Source organism: Bactrocera tryoni, chromosome 1 (assembly GCF_016617805.1).
Source record: "Bactrocera tryoni isolate S06 chromosome 1, CSIRO_BtryS06_freeze2, whole genome shotgun sequence".
Lineage (NCBI taxonomy): Eukaryota > Metazoa > Arthropoda > Insecta > Diptera > Tephritidae > Bactrocera > Bactrocera tryoni.
Window position 1 is genome coordinate 3814449 of NC_052499.1, and position 21191 is coordinate 3835639.

Genomic DNA, 21191 nt, shown 5'->3' on the forward strand with positions numbered 1-21191 from the left:
TGTAATTGGCCCTAGCACGGTGTCCAAAGCGTAATACATTTTATGTTAAAATATATTTAGATATATCCTCCAGTTTCGATATTCTACAATTTCTAATCTGAAAACTGAACAAGTCATTCGAAATCGAGGTATTTGTAATTTTAGTCTAGAAGGACACAATCCGTAGGCAAGGATCTTTTTTGGTTAGGCTAAAAGAATAGTCTTCTAAGTGTTTAAGTCTATTGATGGGATCTAAGATTTGCAAAAGTTTAGTACAATTTTCCGTAACGATATGTCGGGAAGTTAAAAAACAATTGGACAAAGTCTCTTAGTAGTACATGTTATGTTATCCCCTGTAACTCAATGTATATTATATACAGCTCTGCTAGTTCATCAAAACCTGAAGATTCTCATATATTTAGCGTTAAACTCTTGATTCAGGTGGCTGGTGGTCTTCTATCTATCTACGAGTATGTGATCTACTTTGTCTTCTCTCGAAGACTAAGTGTTAGATATTTGTATTTAACAGACCTCTGATATTATTGATGAGATAAGCGCAGCTACAGATACCGTTGTAAAACTCAGCAATAAGAATTTAAGACTTTGCGAAGGAACGGTAGTTTTTTGCTTAGGTACCAAACGATCGAACAGTGCAGCGTCTATTGTAGTATGATCCACCTTATCATCACTATCAGATTTTAAGGTTCGATAATCAGATTTAAATACCTGTAAGCATTAGCCATAGGCTTTGCCAAAGAGTCCCAAAGTAATTGCATAAGGTTTCAGTTCTTTTAACCTACTACTCATAAATCCATCGCGGTGTGTGTTCTATTTTTTCATGTTTCCTCAATGCAAACTATATTGAAAACATAATCCTTTCATTCTTCAACCACCGTATGCGGTCCGCTTTGTACTGAACTATTCAAGAAAGTAAGTTAATGTTCGAAAAAATACACACATATGTACATCCAAACATACATGCAAACGTCTTTTTAAGTCGGAGTGTGAAAAGCACATAGACGATCTGCAAAATAAATTACTTGGACAAACAGTAGCCGAAGCGCGTCAGCTGCGTCAGACTCGGCTAAATGGCATTGTGCAAGTGAGAAACCATTTTTTATTTGGTCTTTGCTGCTTTGCTGCGGCATTGTCAAATGGTTATTAGCATACATACAAACAAACACACATGCCATATGTATGTATGTAAATAGTCATCAGTAAGTGATCATATTAATGTGGCGTGGATACAGAAATCGTCTTCAATTATTTGTACGACCGCCCAGAAGGCAATTAACACTTTGGCTTAAAATAGAATAGGAAATAAGAGAAACTCTCGCGACAGCGGATGTGAGAAACATTGTTCGAAAGCCTCGAAGCAACTATTTATGCGAGTTAGGAAATTTCTATGCTCTATTTTGTGACAATAAGAAAGCGGTTGACTGCGATTTTAGGTGCTAAACCATCGATGTTGACTTTTTCCTGCTTGACTTTAAGATCTTTACTCCTCAAGTGCTTGATATTCCCTTTGAAAACTTAGCAGAAACCTTGGAAAAACGTTTTTAAGCGATAGTCTCATTGTGAATTTTCAAAAAATCGATTTATTTTTTGTTGCATTATCGGGTAGTATACACTGTAATTAACATTTTCTCAAATTTTGAAACCAAAATTCAAACTATTACGGTCGCTACAGCGTTTCTTGTAGAAAGGGTACAGAGTGCTATTTTTTCTACGAAAAACTGTCGAAAAAAGGCTCAAATTCGATACTTTTTGTTCAAATCGCCGTTATTTTGTCAAATTAAAAAAAAAAAAACCCTCCATAGTGCGATAGCGACCTCCCCGTTCAATTTTGAGCCCGGCTCCATTAAAGGCCTTTCATACTATCACGGGGTTAAAATTTAATATCTCTGGCGTATTTAGTTTTTCATTTATCGGGCTTTTAGTAATTTTTAACAGTACCGTTACATGGGAAGTCGGCTTGGCTGTAGTCCGATTTCACCCATTTTCACACTGTCGGTAGGAGTTTCTATAATATTTGCGCTGGGCGAATGTGGTTGTTGTAACTTTACTGGGTTAGTAAATATGTACATTAAACTTATTAGAGAGCGAGGTCACGCCCACCTTTTCAAAAAATTCTGCATACAGATGCTCCTTGCTACTGCGATTCCCTGTGCAAAATTAGCGTTTTATAACTTTATTTAGTGCTTAGTTATGGCATTTTATACGTTTTTAACGAAAATCAAATTAAGTGGCTTCAGCCGCCTTCGCTAAAATACCCAAAACACGGATGAGCCTCAATAAAAATGGAAAAAGTAAATTTAACATTGCGTCCATTTCGCATGGGAAATAAAAAAAAATGAAAGTCATGCAAAAATAATAAAATAAATAACAAAAATTGCGTAAATAACAAGTGCATATGTGGCGGCGCACTTTTATGAGCCTGTGTGTGTGCGTGTCTGCCATGAACTACTTTTTCCGCATGCCACTGCCGCAATGATGATGGCGCTGAGCGTTGCGGATGCCGCGGCTGGCGTCTGCCGCTTGCGATTCAAGTCATTTTAGACGCAGTGTGTGCAGATCTAAAGCCGCTTTCACACCAACAAATGTTACAGTTACACGATTCAGGCAAGACAGAAAAGCAGAGAAATACACGAAATTGAAATAATATACATAGGTATATATTTTTTGGATTTGCGGTTATAATTTTTATATTTTCAAAAAATTAAAAAGAAGTCGGCTAAAATTAAAAAACCGAAAAAAATTATAAGAAAAACTAAAAATTAAAAACATAAGAAAAAAGTAATAAATAAAAAACAAGAAAACAATTCCAAAATTGCTTCTCACAATATTATTGTTTTTTTTTTTGCAACTTGTTGCATATTATATTATATTTATATGTCGCTTTCAGATGAGTAAAACAAGTAAATTTGAATTCCTCTTGTAAAAGATATTTAAAAAAAGTATTTCGCTAAGTTGGTAGGACTGTCCTTAATTACTATGCCAATATGAACGCGATCTGTCAGCCAGTTTGTTCACAGCAGCTGCTTAAGTCGGTAGAACTGAGTAGTGCGTTGCGATTTTTACAATGGATACAAATATCGAACAAAGAATTTGTCTCAAATATCGCATTTCTAACCAAATTTCGTGTGTGGAATCGTTGCGAACATGGGAAAAGGCTTACGTTGATTCACTTTTATCAAAAACAGAAGCCCACAAGTGGTACCAAGCCTTCAAAGAGGGTCGAGAGATCGCTAAATACATGCCTCGTTCTGGACGACCTTCGACCTCTTCAACTGATGATAATATTAAAAAAAGTGAATGATATGGTGCTTGAAAATCTTCAGAAAAGTGTTTGAGAGACGGCAAGAGAGCTCGACATCTCTCGCAAGTCCGTTCGAATGATTCTGGTGGATATTTAGGGTATGACACGCGTTCTTGCTCGACTCTTCCCGATAAAGCTGATTTAAAAAAAAAATAACTGTTTACGGTTCTTTGCACATGCTTGAACGTGCGAATTCCGATCCCGCATTCATTGATAGCATTATATCTGCCGATGAGACATGCGCTTATGAGTTTGATATGCAAACAAGTGAACAATTAGCGGAATGGAGGGAAAAACGAGCCGAAGCCAACAAAACCCCCCGCCGGTCCTAACAAAAATTACGAAAAAGCCGCTCAAAAATCAAGGTGATGATCACCATTTTTTCGATATTCATGGTTTGGTGCATCATCAATTTGTTCTGGAGGGACAGACGGTCAATAAAAAGTTCTATTTGGCCGTATTGAGTCGTTTGCCTGAGAACATCCGCCGAAAACGGCCGGAAGTGTAGAAGAACTCATGTATTTTACACGATGATAATGCACCATCGCGTTGAGCCACGATTGTGACCGAATTTAAAGCCAAAACCCAAAGAATACCATCGATAAATCACCGTATTCACCAGATTTGGCTCCGTGTGCAATTCTCTTGTTTCCCAAACTGATGTTGCCGTCCCGTGGAACCCGTTTTCAGTCGATCGAAGAGTTAAAACTAAACCCGCTGAAGGAGCTATTCCCTAAAAGTGCTTAGAAAAGTGTTTCGAGGTCTGGAAAAATTGTTGACATAAATGAATTACATCTGGTGGGGATTTCTTTGAAGGCGACAAAATGAATATTGATAAATAATTGAATATTTTGTCTTTTATTTACAATTTCTGGGTATTCTTTTCTCATAATGAACATATATTTTGTAGGGTCTCTGGCGCTTCCTTTTGGGTGTTTCAATCTTCATGACAAACCTAATATAGCACGTCAGGGTATAAACAAATTTAAAAATTAAATTATTTATTTTACAATTCAATTATTTTGTTGATAAAATTACATATTTTATTAATTATTATTTTTCTGTTTTATTTAGCGTTAAGACATTATACATGTTTTTTAACGTAAAATACAATACAACAAAAACAAAAATAAGCCCAAAATACAATTAATAAATCAATAAAGTGTGATTACGAAACAGCGCTAATAAAATTAACAGTTATTTTACAAATGCAGACTTTCAAAATCAAAACAAAAACGCAACAACAACGACAAGCACAACAATGAATGAATTAGTGCAAGCGAACGAACGCTTGGCCGCGCAAAGATGCTTCAATGCATGCAACCGTGTAAATGAAGGCAATCTAAAGTAGGAAGAGAAAAGCAGGCAAAGAAATAAATGAATGTAAATTTTTTATCCCACGGCATTTTGGCGATAGCACGTACACATGCACTCGCGCTTACACATACACAGATTATTCATGTCATTATGCATGCCAACAACAACAGCAAATCACAGCGAGATCGAAATAATGAGTGCATACGTGACGACAAAACACACATATATACTCGTATATACTTACATACAAACGGAGTGGCGATGTCAGTCAGTGCCAACTACATTACAACAACTACAAATAGCAAACAAATGCTGCCAATCAATTGAGCGTTTAGGCCAAGCTAATAAAAGCTGACGCTTATTAGCAACAAGACACTAAGCCAAGTCAGCCAAGTCAGGCATGCAAGACCTAGACAAGCTAGTGGACCACTCATCAATCGCTTAATAAATGACTACAATGAATGACGAAGCACAAGAAGAAGCCATCGAAGACCGAAGAGTAAAGAGTGAGGCAAAAAACCGAAGAAAAGAGGGAAAAAAATCGAGCAAGCTGAAGGCGGTAGACGTGCTAATAGTTCAAAATATCGGTTGGTTGTTTGGCTGACTTATGAAAATAGAATAAGCACAAAAATGATATGAAAAAAAACTAAAATTAATAAAGTGTCTATGATATACTAAGCTGCGCTTTGAAGCCTAATTCAATGTAACTCTGAGAGTAAAATAATTGAACATTATGGTGTTTGTAAACGAGATAATGCAGGATAGTGGAATACAAGAAGCACAATAAGTAATAAAACTGAAGCAACTTAAAATATAAATTAAATTTATTAAAATAAATTTGAAAACTTTTCAAAAATATAAGCAAAGCATGCAGGCAGAAAGTGAAAAATTTATACGACAGCGGCGAATCGAACAAACAACTGGTATAAATCAGTCGAATTGGTATAATTAAATTAGAAGGAAACAGAAAAAATTCGTACAGTTAAAAGAGGTGTCCACTTCGGTTGCATCACAAACAAAAAATTTTCTGAAACCAAACCTTGACTTTCAGCGGTCAGTTTGTGTGGCAGCTATATGATATAGTGGTCCGATCTAAACTCTTTTTCGAAAATTGTACCGTTGCCTTGAACAATAATCCATTTTGAATTTCTTGAAGATATCTCGTTAAATGAAAAAGTTTGCTATGCGAAGAGCTATATATGATTGAGTGATTAACAACAGCGCGCAGTCGTTTCTTCTTATTGCAGTGAAGCCAGGTGCATACGTACGACATGACCTAGCCATCGTAACACCGCAAAACTTTTCTCTCAAAAACTCGTAACACCGACTCATCAGATGTTGTCATGGTTCATGCCTCTGCACCATATAGCAGGATGGGAATATTGAGTGACTTATTGAATTTGGTCTTTGTTCGTCAAAATAGGGTTTTACTTCTCAATTGCCTACTCAGTCCGAGGAAGCACCTGTTGGCAAGAGTTATTCTGCGTTGGATTTCGAGGCCGACATTGTAGTTTGTGTTAATAATGGTTCCAAGATAGGCGAAATTATCTACGACTTCGGAGTTTGAACTGTCAACAGTAACTTGATACAAGGGTACTGCAATGTTTCAGGTTATTGCAAGATGATTTGAGGTCTGAGGTCTTCTTTTGTATTTGAGAACGTATTGGAGTGTTCGGCGACAGCTTAAGCTCGTAAGTATGGACGGGGACTCTACTGGGATTCATACAGTGCGATTCCACATAAGCACAAACCAAAAATGAACTTACTCTAGTCTCAACCTTACAGATCAAGACTTACATCTACGTATATAAACCTGAAAGCCGCATTATCTGGGAGCATTAAAATGAGTGAAATCCAACGAAAGTTCATTGTATATTGAGTAGTTCGAAAAGTTTTCACTTTCAGCTTCAATAGAATTGAAAATGGAAATCATATTTCTAGATAATCACTTTAGAGAGGCATAAATATATCAAACGCCAGAGTAAACAGACAGCAAATAGGAACATTTTAAATATTGCTCTGCCTTTGGGAAATCCCCCGGGCAGTGATACCTCATACAAAGACGTTTCGATGAGTTTTACCTCTAAAAGTTTGAGTGACTTTAAGATATTAAATATATTTAATATTTAATTAAATATTAACAAAATAAATGCAAAAGATTACCGCAGAGTGGAGCGGAAATGGCAAGTTTGTCGATAAGACTTAGGTTTGAGCAACAACTTAACAACAGCGAACAAACAGTAAATAAATAGTAAATCGGCCAAATGTCAAACGGCATTGAAAGCAGCTGCTTGGCGACTATGTTTGGTGCAGATGATGGCCAGGCGGGTGCCGCGGTGTTACAAAACTGGGCCTGGCCCAGTAAAGACAGCGGCTGCGACGACGGCAACGACCTGGTTGCAGTGGTGTGTCACTTGCGAAGGCGGCGCTGGCGCTGGTGACCCCGACCGCTCGTCCGTCCATTTAAAGCTAATCACTTAAGCAAACATATTTTTGTAAAGCTATTTGATTTGAATGGTGAAACTTTTGCGTAGGCTTGAGTGCGACGAAAAAATATTATTTATATACATATGTACGTATGTATAAATGTATGTTTTGTCAGAGGTTGAGAAAATATATGAAAAAAATAACTATAAATATCATTACACTGTTGAAAAAGCAATAAGAAAAAAATAACAAGCTGCGCAGCCGCAACCACTTTGCACTTAACAATGCAGGTACAGCAGCAACAACAATAACAATGCGAGTAAGTTAGCATTTTGTAGTGCCGTCATTTGTGAAAAATTGGGTTATTGTCATCCATAATGTCGTTTGAGCGGCGATTTTGTGTGAAAATTTGTGTCAAGTAAATCGAGTTTATATTGGCGTTAAACACAAATATTTAGGCAAATACACACACACACATATTAACGAACAAGTGTTTGGTGCTTTATGTTAGACTGGTGTCATTACAAATGTACCCGCACCTAATAATGTCGGGTGCCTCCAATAAATCATTGCTGGGCGGCAAATTTTCTTCAATAAATGAAATGATAACTTTTTAAACAATTTGATATAATTTGGATTGATTAAAAATATTGATCTTTAGTCCTCAGCACTAAATAATATGTGAGGTTAAGTAAAGAGTAGTAGATGAAAAAGTAAGAAACCTTACCGCGTGAATGTTCCAAATAATGGTTTTCAATTGCAAAATTGGAAAATATATTTCCAAATGAAATGACGAATCGGCTTCATATCACTCAGTGATTCGATTTTTATTTTTGAAAGGTGATATGGCGCATTGAGCACCTAGTCGCTGTATACGATGAGTCTCCTCGCTTTGATGAACCCCGCAGATGTGCACTGCAAACGGCTGCGAGGCCACGCAAAGGTCCGGCAGAAAGCGCACTACAGGGTTGAGACTCAGGAGACCGCGTGCTTAGATAGCACTGTCTAGTTGTCCTACAGGTCCTTTGTAATGCCAGATGGATGATTATTATTAATATGTCCTGAAGTTTAGGCCGTGCAGGACATCAAGGCTTTTTGTGAAACTTGATAACTAATTCCAATACTTCATCCAGTCTCTTGTACTGCGAAGCTCCTAGATATATAAGTTGAGTTCTAGATAAGGCCGGACAGAAGCAGAGAAAGTGTTTAAGCGTTTCTCTCATGCCTACTTCCTAGCGCTTTCTACATGTCTTATTGCTAATAATGGCACCAAGGCGCACATGTGATGCCAGTAAGTTGTGGGCTGTGACCAGACCAACAAACGTCCTACGGTATTTTCGAAATTGTGTGAACAGAAAGCTTGCGTGTTTCGTTCCGTTCCCTCACATATGATCTTGGCGATCCTGCATGTTACATGCATACAGACTTGCCTATTTCCTGAATCGGTAGCGGATGGCACAATCTCACCAGCTATTACGTTTTCCGGAATGCCTTTGCTCCCTTAACCCAGTATGCATACAGCCGCTTTCTGGCTGCCACTATATCTATCGGCAGCTAGAAGTATCGCCTGAGATATAGCTCCGCGCAATAGATCCCCGCGCCCCCTCACCCCATATAAATGTTGAAAGTTCCGCTGGTGTGTCGCGTAACCCTACGCCATACTACCTCTTTTAGTGTGACGTGCAACTTTCTATTCCAGATAAAGTTTGAGGATATGAGGTCTATGCTGTCCGCCTGTCTTCTATCTATCTAGCTACGCTCGAAGGTTCTTGTGGAAAACTCACCTCACGCCGTGAATCTGATTTCGCTGCAATTGGTGGCAGGTTAAGTGACCTTTCAACTGCAGCCGTTGGGGTGGTTCGGTGGTTCTTAGTGCTCCATGAGTTTCCTGCATGAAATTATGCTGGCAGCGATCCACCACACCAAAGCACCAATGACAATCGGGTCTAACCGGAGGGGAAACGGTTTTTTATCCGGCCAAGGACTGTCAACCCGGCACCGTGCTTTGAATTTATTTCAGGAATGATTTCATAAAATATTTGACATAAGACAACAGTCTGCTTCCCCCAGGCAAACAGCTCAACTCTGAATAATTTACTGTGACGTTTCGTATGCTTCTATGACACATGGATCCACTTGTACACATTAGAAATCAATGGACATTCGAAACAAGCGAACTCAAGTGGTAAAAGAAGGAGGGAAGGGTGATGACCACCTGTATTATCGGGATAGTAATAAATCATTGTTTTATTAGCTTCAAATCAAAAGCAAAGAGGGAAGGGTGATGACCACCTGTTACAGCGACGTCAATAATTACATTAGGCCTAAGGAGTTCGAGCGGTGTAAACAGCCAGTTTATTGAGACAAAATGAGCTTATTGCGAGAAATATCGGCATTCTTCAAAAATTTTCCTTTTTCTTTTATTGGTTAATATTTTTGGACAACTTATAGTCCTTAACGAACTTCATATGGAACTCTGAGCAAATTTTGCATCACCTAACGTAAGTACTAAGAGATCATAGTCCATATTTGAATATAGAATTCAAATCAATATACAATATCGAGACTCGAAGGATTTCGGATTAATACGACAAATCAGATAAAAAAAAAAACTTGTATAATATTATGAATGTGAAGTTTTTGGTTTATAATGTTCATATAAACAAGCAGCTGCGCAAATCTTGAAATCGATTTTTCTTCTTATTTCGGTTTTGCAGAAGAATAGACCCACCAACTTGTCACAACTCACACATTTGGATTGAAAATTTCAATTATCTCCGAGGCATTTCTTTCACCAATTGAAAATTCACTTAAATGACATTTGTGTAGCGAAGAATTTTCCTGTTGTAGACAAAGAAGCAATTGTTGTGACTTCCTGTGGATACTGCGTGTGTGGGCTCAGGCTGCCAGGGCTAAAACTACCGCCACAACTGTAGACACTATGTCACAGCATGGTTCGCCATTAAAATTGTGCAAATAAAATCAATTTCAAGTCAAAACAAACCACCGCTTTTAAATTATTGCTTATACAGAGAATGTAGTGGTTCAGTTGGGTCCAGAGATGGTAGTGCCGAAGTGTCCTTTAGTTATTGTCCTTAATTTTTGTACAGTTGAAAAATCATTTATTTTGAGTGACCCACAAAGCTATTATTACCTGCTTACGTTGGTGAATGCAGTGAACAACAACAAGAGTAAACAGTACGAAAGGCAGGTGCTGCGCCGCAGGTTTTGTAGACACCGGGATTTGCCAGTGGGTCCTTTGCAGCTGCTGCAGCACAGTGGCTCACATAGAACTCCCATAGCGTTTGTTTAGGCTGTAGTAAAACCAATGGACATGCACAATAACAAAAACAAAGCAATTCGCTGTCTGCGTTTATCCCCTTTCTTTAACAAAGAGATAAGTCCAGGCCAGCGAAGAGATCTGCTGAAAAGACAAGCTCAATCAACTTTGACAGATTAGTAGGAGCTGAGAATGCATTGGAAGAAAAGTGCATAGAAAGATGCATCAGCTCAGACAAATCTTTCACACACACATACACACACATTCAACAGCTGCACAGTAAGGCAATAAGCAGTAATGATTACAATAAGAAAAAGGCAATTACAAATAATTAAACGAGTGCAGGCCATAATTGAATTTCCTCCACTAGACAAAGGCCAACCAAAGCGTCGCGTTGAGACATGCATAAAGCCAAGTGCCAGGTATGTAAGTGCTCGAGGCAAAGAATGCCACGCAGAATACAAAAAAAAAAAACCAATTACAGAACAAAAAATGCAAAAAAAAGTTTAGAATGGCAAGTGAATAGAACACGCCGCGGCTTGCTAATCCCATTCTTTGCAAGTGTGAGTTGTGTGGTAAACTGCTTTGAAATGAAAGTATTACTAAGAAAAATACAACAACAAGAACGGATGGAACCCTCATTTGCCCTTAAGCAAGTGGTTGACTGGCTAAGTGTATGCGAGAGCGCAAATAAAAAATCCGAAATTAAATGAAAGAACAATTGAAGAAAGAATGGCACCACAGCGGCGATGGCAGCGTCCGCACGCTGAACAGTCAGTCAGTCAACCGATCAGCAAGCGTCAACTGCGCACCACACATATGCATGGGGGTACAGTGAGGCTAAGAAAAAATGCAACGCCACTTTAACTCCACTGGAGTCTAATTTACTGTCTAATTGCAACAAGAAATCAAACATCGACTGTCTGCGAGTTTTGAAATTTATCAACAAAAGTTACAGCTTCCTTAAAACTGAAAGTGGAAATCGTATCGAGAGGAATTTGTACATACATATATGTTGTCTATAATACTCGTACCAGGGTGTACAGGTAACAAATAGGAATATTTTGAAAATTGCTTTGGCTTTGGAAAATATTCAGGGCTATGATGCTTCATTCAAAGTAGTACAGACGAGTTTAACATCATAAAGCTGGAGTGTTTCAAATTTATTTGGAACATACAAAAAAAAACCTGAGGCTCTTAGACTCTTAAGATGTCGTAAAAACGATCACCATTCCATTTGAACTCTTATCTTAAATTATGAATACCATAATTTATATGAAAGCAACTGAGAAGGCCACCTAATATGGATTGGTTGATGAACTAACGAGGAAATAGCAAATAGCAAATCACAAAGCACACTGCAACTTTTCTGCACGCAACTGCACTTACACTAACGTATACATTTGCGGCTGCCGCAGCACAGTATCCGATATGGTACACGCTTGACTTCAGTCAACGTTCTGCTCAAGTGACTATGGAGATTGGTTGCCGTCGCGCGAGGACTAGCGTATGCCACCGGCGACGACTGACTATTGCGACGCTAAAACGTCGTATTCACTGTTCCCGAACGGGATCGGCTGTCTGGGTTGACGGACGTCGCTGGCGCTGACGAACCGCACACGATGTGTGTGGCATAATGCGTTAGTTTGGTCGTCAATTACTTATTAAGGAAGCCAGTGTAGTGCCGATAGCGGCGGTTCTGTGAAATGGTTTAGTGACCCGATAAGAATGGCATACAATTTGTAGTATGGGAAATGTATTATGAATCATGGGGTTTAAACGAATGTGTGATTAATTATAAGAAACATAAATAGGGGTATTATCGGGATAGTAATAAATCATTGTTTTATTAGCTTCAATTCAAAAGCAAGAAGAAAACAAAACCTTACAGGTCTCTTCACTTCATTTAAAACTCATACAACCAATCGTAGCCGAAACTTCTGGCCCAAAGAATCTTAGTAAAAAGGTGTAAATCCGCGGTTCAGAATATACATATATCAAAAAACTTTTTAGTTTAGTCTCTTTGACACTTGGTGTTTCGCAGTAATTTTTCGTCTAAAACACTGACCTTGTAGGTGCTCTGATCCTTCCACTTCCACAAACTGTGTTCCACATTAAATTTTCTTGCAAATTTCGGGTTATTTTATAAATGTTTTCTCGAAAAAATTCTGTACACTCCTTTAACAAGTTTTCCGTCTAGTCTTAAGGATAGCCTTAACTGGTTCGATTTGATTAGGTGTCTAGATTAGGAAGATATAAATATGACAATTCTCAAAAGAAAATAAACAAAACAATCGCTTCTTGAGTCCCGATCTCGTCGAAGCAATCATTAAGAGCGTCTATAAATAAAAAGGAAGTAGATACAATAGCATGTATTGAACAGGTATCGTGTCGAGTATATTGAGAATGTACTGGTGGCATGAAAAGAGCTCAGAAGTCTTAGAACAGACCGATCCTGGAATCAGAAAAAGCTCTAAGCTTTCAGCTCGTTCAAATGAGGTATAAGAATCATGGCTTTATTTTTCCCATCGACAAACTGACTTCAACATACGAGTGCCTTAGTATATGGATGCCAGATGAATTAGTCTCGTTGTAATCAGTTATAAATAGATAGGTTTTAATTTAATTGTAGCTCTAGCCAACTTGCCTTATAATTTCCTACCGGACTCGGGGTCTGTGCTAGCAAACCCAACACGGCGGACGGGAACAGGGAGATCTTTCAACGCTGAGCGTAAATATTGGCAAATTTGTGTGTGCCTTTGTAGAAGTGTTGTTTGCATGGGCGTGTGTGGTCGGGGAAGTTGACAAACAATGCACGCACATGCGTACGTACGCATGAACCGCACACATGGACGCTGAAGATGCAGATGCAATGCAAACATACAAAAGTGCGGCTGAGAAGAAATGTTTCTTCCATTTGAATTTATTATTCACGAAGCCGAATACACGTACTTATTTGACTATCGCGTATGTCTGTGGACGCAGGATCAAAGCCAGCTATGTGTGTTTGAACCGACGAAGGATTCGCCGGCGCATGCTACCTGGATCAATGCGGAACGGCGGTTGGCATATTGCCCGATGGACACAAACGAACAAATAAAAAACTAATTTCCAGCAACTAAGGGCGACAACAATTGTGAACGTTAATAAATTTTATATTAAAAAATGCCACCAAAGACGCGCGACTACAGCTAACTGCCAGCAAGATTGCGCCGTCGAAAAGCTGAGCGAACTCCGGTCGCCGCCGACGTTTCGCTGACGGGATGACTGCGGCTTGCTGTGACTGAAGTTGTATCTAGTTATACCCGAGTATAAACGATTAAACGAATGTATTATTACTGTGTATGTTGCGTGCTGACACGAGGAAGAGTTGGTTAATCTAAATGATAGGATGACATGGTTTGGCCACCATGTCGGATTTTAAAGAAACGGGATAAAATATAAGAAATTTACAACCCCGAAAAAATTTTATTTTTAACTATGTTAGGGAAGTTAGCCATGTCGTGGGCCCGGTAGATGATCTTCAGCGAAAAACTTCTTTGACTCGAAATCTGGACAAGGGAAGCAAGGTTTGTTGGATCGTGGTAAAATATAGATTTTTGAAGGGATATAGACATTTGAAGCTTAAACTTGGCTTGATGATGAGTTCCCGGAGATTGCACAAGAAAAACAAACAGCAAGGATTGGTGTGCTAAGTTTACACTTGGTGAAATGAGCACCGAAGAAGGTGAAAGTGTCCAAAATAATTTTGAATGACCGCAAAGTGAAATTATTCGAGAGAGCAGAGACTCTAAAGATATCAAAGGAACGTATTGGATATACTATATCACCCTTGATGAGGATAGAGTCATATGTAGAAGTTCATGCTAGTGAGGAAAGTTCTCTGATTGCCATTCACTTGGGAGTGGCCAGAAACGATTCTTTGACATATGGCTCAAGCAGCTCACGATTTCTGGACTTAGACCAAATATTCTCTGGGTAACCAAAGGGCTGGGTTTGAGACCTGCAACGTAAGAACTAATGAAGTTTCGGCATTCGATGGAACGATGAGCTCTATGAGTTATATGACGACATTAACATAGTTCAGCGAATTAAAAGACAGCGGCTACGCTGACCAGGTCATTTCGTCCAAATGTACGAAAACACTCCAGCTCTGAAAATATGCGACGCAGTACCCGCCGGCGGAAGCAGAAGAAGAGGAAGAAATACACTCTGTTGGAAAGACCAAATGGTAGAAAGACTTGGCTTTGCTTGGAATCTCCAATTAGCGTCAGATTGGGAAAAGAAACGACTGGCGCGCTGTTGTTAACTCCCTTGAAGCGAACTATATTTTATTGTGACAGGCCGGGGACTTTTCAATTGACCTGTTAGATAAACCCGAAAATTTTGTATTCCGAACTTGGTATGGCAGGATAGACGTATTTAGTAAAAAATATTAAAAATGGACGTAAGACCATCTAGCTCAAAAGAAAATTGGAATTATGGAAACCTCTTAATAGATTTTCATTAAACTTGTTCGACTTATCGACTTTTAATACAAAATTTTGAATTTTAATGCTCAGCTAGGAAAAAAAGCTCAATTGAACGAAGACTCTGTCTTCCACTCGGCATCTTATGGGATAAATCACGTAAACACGAATTCCGTTCGAGGTTGGCACTTCCTCATTAGCTTCCATTTCTTCTCACAAAAACAATAACATTTCACCCGAATCAGAGTCAAATTTATGTGAGCCATCGCGTTTGCTGCAATTTGAAGGTTTGATGATGGATCTTGATGGAGAGGTTGACTCGGTGCGAATGAAGATTTTACGCAAAGTAGCAAAGGGTTTTACATTTATACGAATAATTTCTACTACTTCTATAAATATCACTGCGATCACTATCGGTTATAAGCGAGCATATGTAAATATCTGTGTGTGTGTGTGTAAGGCAATTTCTTGGTAGGTTTATGTGGTTTCCATTTAAACCACCACATCAGATAGACATCTGCACACAACTGTTGGTTCATCCGCTTGTGTGGCTGTCTGTCTGTCTATCTGTCCGTTTGCCGGTTTGTCCGTCTGTCCGAAAAGGTGCTGGCTTCCCTCGCCTTGCGCAGTGGTGCGGGTCTCTGGTGTTTGGCAGCGTTGGTGGCATTTTTTATGCGCTTTTCAACGACTGTTGCTCCTCTCATTTTACATTTGTTTCTGTAGTTTTGAATACTTTTATTTGTGTTGTTGTAGCATTTATTGTTATTGCCGTCATTAGCGCAATCAAAACACGCAGGCCACCAACAACCAACTAACCACACACCATACACACCTCAATACGTATGAGAGCATGTACTTGTACCTGGGGATTCCAAAAACAACATCAAGGAAGGCTATAAAAACCGAAACTCTTAAATGACCGCTAAGCACCAATCTTAGACAATGAGCCAAATGAGTCAAATTTAATTTGTACCGTTTTTTTGATAATTTTATGTTCTGTTTTTATTATTAATTCCAATTTAATTTTTTCTCGTTGTTGTCGCTAGGCGTATTTATGTGTGTGACCTTTACAGTGCGCGCACGCGTTCGTACACTTCGTGGAGCGTAAAGAGCGTTTCTTCAGGGCAAATGGTCCGTTGGCCAAGACCGCGTTTAGTTCACTTCCTCTACAAAAACACACAAGATCACTCACACACTCTGATATTGGCTTTGGTGTGGTAGATGTCTGCTACTTAAGTGATCGTACGTTGTGAGAGAAGGTTTTCCGAAGGCTAATACACGAGTAAGTCTCGAATTTATGGCTCAAGTGTGCGAGTTTTGATTCATTTTTATTAATTTTTTTTGCATTTGGCTTTTCTTTGACTAATTCTATGCTTTCAAAATACTATGTGATTCACTTAAACCAATATAATAGAGGTATGTGGGAAAATCTACAAACCGGCATGTGTCTACTAAGAAATTGGCTTTTATAAATGACCATGCGAGGGTCACTCAGAAAAGGTACCCGCCCATGTACTCAACGTCAGCGGGAACTAGTTCGACGGAATAGCTTCGAATTGGACGAGGCTTGTGTGCGTTTGTGTGTTTCCTAGTCGTTTCCTCGACTCAGATCGCTGTAAACTCTGCAAACGTCATGCTCAAATCTTGATCTCATGCGGAAAAGAAGACTAGACTTTAAATTAGCCGACTGAGGAAGAAATATTCTACTTATTTGGTTATATAAAACATCGAAAGCCACAATATTGAGACCGAGACTAAAACAATCAGCATCCACCATATTCTTATATTAGATTGTATGAGAAAAAGTCACAAACTAAGTTGGAACGATGTGACGCGATCGAATAAGTGAACCATGGAATGTATTCCATTTATGAGAAGAGTACTCTTCCAATTGATTGAGTAAAATTTTAAAGGTCTGATATATACAAGATGTCTTCATTCTATTTTCAAACTAAATCTAATACTCTTTTGTCGGGAGCTCTACATCAATTCCAGCTTCTACCAGACCACTATAGCTGCTATAAAGGTAGCCGTGGATATTATAAACTGCTCCGAAGTGCAGCATTCTTCAGAGCGGTGCACACTCAGTTCGATAGAAGAACGGCTATACTGGCTTTGAGCTCACAGATCTAATAAAGGAACTTCTTCCGGTTGAGACCTGTTTGGCTGCCCAATCACAGCAGAATTGGAGGAAACTGTAAAGCCGATGAGCTTGCTGAGGAGGGCACTCGTACTTCAATTACATCCGATTGAAAGCGTGTGGGTACTACGTTGTTCTCTTTCGTTCTAAATCTCCGTAAGCGATGATCAACGTGTAGATTTTTTGGGACAGCGAGATCCTTCTGTCTCAGAGTAAACCATATGAGGCTCATTGATCTAGTTGCTCTTAGCAAAGTCAATATCGCCGCAATTGTGGGTGGTCTGACTGAACATTATTCAATAGGTCCACACGCGTTCCGTTTAAATATTTTATCAGACGCTTTTTGTCTAAGCTGTTTGGCGGAAGACGAGTTGAACTCATCTTGTCACTTTCTCCTCTATTGAGACTGAAATGTCTCAGTTGATAAACCTCCGGCGAACTTAGCGCTTGGCGAAGTGGCTGGGATTGATATTACCCACCTGAACAAATTTGTAGTAAACTCACTCCGCTTCGTCGCCGATCTATGAGGATCTGGTAATACACATTAAGGACTCTATTGGACAATAAGATCAATCCTTGGACCCAAATAATACTGAGGCTAATGCCTAAATCAAATGATAAGCCGATTGGCTAGTATAATAGACGAAAATCTCAGGAATCTATGATCAAGAGTCGTGAACTGGTCAAGTACGGTCAACTCGACAAGTTACCGTCTGAATCATTTGGGAAATGTTTCTTGAACTACCACAACAACAACATCAATTCTAATTTATGAAAGTCAGCACCTTGAGGCATGTTTTCTATAATTCAAAATCGTATTCACCCATCGTCCATGGAAAATGGGCGGGTGTGGGAAAATTAAACTGAAAACACACATGCGTCATTCACACTTGTTGACCTATGCAAATTTCGAAATAAAAATAGAAAAAACGAAAGCAATCACTATTAAAAATGCTACACATAATTATACAGGGCACGGTCCACTCACCCAGCCATACACATACATACGTCATATGATATGTACGCGTGTGTGTGTGCGTGGCACTTGTATGATTGTTAAGTCCGAAGTACTAATTTTCAATGAGAAAGCCGTCGTACCGTGCCGAAGACCGCCGGTGTGATTTGAAAGTGTGCCTTGTTGTTGTTGCCATTGCTGGTGTCTTCTGATGGTGCTGCGCATGCGCGCAAGGCGAAATGGGCGTCGCGGAGCGGACAATTTGCCACAATTTGGAATGCGCGCAAGTGAGTAAATGTATGGGTGTGTGTGTGTGCTATGCGAAAGTCGTTCGCCTATGAAATAAAATATAATACTGTATTTAAGTTCGAGTTGTTATATCTCGAAAATCAGTGCAGCGACGAATATACGATGTACGTACGCCACATACACACACACACGAGCATATCCAACGGTACTGGCGAATTTGCGCTCATTTGAATGAAAGTTTGAAGCAACTCTTACAGCGTTTATTCAATATCCAGCAGCTTTCGATGCGTTCACCCAAGCAGCAGCCGGCGGAATAGCACACATACTGCCGAACGTATGACGTATGTACATGCGAACGGACGAACGGACTGACGGTATTTTAGATTTCTTTTTCAAGTTTCATTTTTTCATCTTTTCACAATTCAATTTGATAGATTTGGTAACACTGTGGTAGGCTTTTCACCGCCAGCGATCAACGCGATCATCAATATCAACGTAAGCTTCATTATTAGCATTAGTCTAAGCGCGCAGCGCTGCTGTAAAGCAATCTGCAATAAATGAAGTGATCTTCAAATAAACCGTTGTCGCTGCTCACCATCGTCATCATCAGTGGGATTATGATTGCATTTGAAGGTGCCACAACGTCAGCAAACATCAGCTCAGGCAGCTCGGGCAGTCAGTTCGTCAGTCGGCGCAATTCGTTGGCCGCTGGTAGCTGCGCCAGCCAACTTACTCGCTCAATTAGTCGGCCAATTTGATTTTCACCAACGCTTTGGCTTTCGTCACCAACAGCGCGCGCTAAGACCACTAGAGACGGCGGCAGCAACGGCAGCGGCAACCACAGCAACAGCAACAGTGCCGCCGGCTGCACCAACATCATCAGCGATGTTTTCTTCTTCATTTTCGTCGTCTTGTTAGTGGTACTTTCTAAATTGTTTGCGTGAAATTTTATTTTACTACTACTAAATTGCTCTGTTACTCGTCGGCGCATACATACCGACATGTATGCAGCTATTCACGAGCGCTTGCGCGCTTTTCTCGCCTTTTAGTAGCGTCATTAAATAAATCTTTGCTGCTAAATTACCAAATTAGTTGTTAGTTTAGGTGAAATTCTATTTTTTTTTTAATTCTGTTTGTTGAATTTCACTTATCGCTGTGGGCGTGGCAATTGGTGGGTAAAATATTGTGAGAGAAAAAAACTAGAAAGCAAATCATAAAATTATAGTTAGTGCTACACTAAAGAATCAATTTAAATATAACGGCGCGAAAAGATGTGCAAGCATACATATGCTGCAAAGTGCTGATTTCATTTGACATCGCAGTTTCCAATCTGGTTGCACGCAAGTGAGTTTTCCAAGAGCTAAGTTGTCATTCCACAGTCATTATTCAATAATCTTTATTCAGTTCCGAGACGAAATCAGATATTTATTTAACTTTAACTCGACAAGACTCTTAAAACGTTTTTGAAAACTATTTTCCGCCGCTAAAATTATAAATCTGCAGCTTTCTTTAAGTCTTTGTGGCCCTGGAGGAAATGAGGCTGCGGATAATACAACGAGGAAAAATTCTTTAAAGGAAACTTATTGCGGATTCAGTTGGGGATCTTCACGAATAATGCTAAATGTGGCACTAGAAATTTTCGCAAGCAAAGAAAGTTTAGGTCTCCGTTATCCAATGCCTCATAAAACTTTTTAAGTTTCACCTCAATTATGTTACGAGCTTTCAGTATTGTCTTGACCTGCCTTCTGAAATTTCAAGACACTGGTTTTTGTTTCTTAATTTAGGTAACACTTTCATGGCCGTACTTGAATTTCTATCGATACAAGAACTCTGATCACCACAGTACTTACAAGATTATTGCGATTATATTGCAACAATATAAAGAAACGAAGGCTGCCCTAAAGACGTGATATATACAGCGGGCTTCAAAGCTCTTAACAAGAGTTCATTTCTTCAATTGACTCACCTAAACTTTTTTGATGTTTTTTTTACTAAAAAAGTCGATCTTGTGCGATTAAAAGAAAATACTTTTTTTTATGTAAAATTTTTGTAATAGTTTTAGATAGAATGGTTTTTCAATACATACATACGATGTACTTACAAAAGTATCACGATTTACAACACACACCTGTAAAAGAAATAAGAAAGATATGAGTACATATGGAATAAACTTAGTTTTATTAATAAATAAATTGTCTAAATATTAGGTTGTTTAACTAAAAACCACCATAAAAACCAACAAATCAATATTCGAATAACAAACTTTAATTTAAGTTAGAAAATCGGAAATTTTGAAAAAATCAACAAATTTTTATGCTTTTTAAAAGTTTTTAAATTAATCAAATAAATCTGAATCAAATCTAACGAGGGGTACTGGAGTTAGATTGGTCAGCTTGAAATCTGAAAGCATATTTTTGAGGAAATTTGTTTAATGTTTTCGTTGTTTACAGGTTAACTTCGTAATTCGAAAACTTTGTTAGTCTTAATTTACTGGTTTAAAATTTTGTATAGACTGTTTTCCAAATTTCCAGTTTTCCGAACCGTATTGCGACTCTTCCGTTCTTCTTACCAGAAATTCGATTTTTGCTTTAATTTTATATCCCCAGTGTCCTTACTCAGTCTCTTTAATTAGAAGCCAAAGTTGAAAATTAATATAATCTTGAATATATTAATAATAATATAAAATTGCATATTTATTTTCGGAAACAAAAATTGCATATTTATTTGCAACTTCTCCCTTTAATTGCAATATTGAAAATACAAAATAACTGTATAAAATCGCAGTAAAAATTTAAATTTACGAATATTGAAACAAAATAAAACAAAAAATGAATAAAAATTCGCACAAAATTTCGCTCATCTTAGCGACAAAGCTCGGGGCTGATGGCAAAAGGTTAACGGTTTTTTCAGCTACTGAACAAAAACAAAAACCGTACAAACAAACCGAAAACGTTTATTCCAAGAAAAGATATTACAAATCCAAAATTCGACTATTATATGCAATACTAATCACAAGAGGACCTTTGGTATGCACTACGAGGGTTACAATCAACATT

The 21191-nt window shown here is 38.6% G+C and overlaps 1 protein-coding gene across 2 annotated transcripts in view; it reads right to left on the reverse strand.

Moving 5' to 3' along the window:
• LOC120766888 (protein roadkill) overlaps nt 1-21191 on the reverse strand; it is a 170442-nt gene that overhangs the window by 43609 nt on the left and 105642 nt on the right. Inside the window, exon 3 of one of the 2 annotated variants that reach the window (XM_040092636.1) lies at nt 20237-20263. The exons of the other annotated variant lie outside the window; for it this stretch is intronic. The gene's annotated coding sequence lies outside the window, so the exon portion shown is untranslated. The remainder of the gene's footprint in view (nt 1-20236; nt 20264-21191) is intronic. 2 annotated transcript variants of the gene reach the window in all.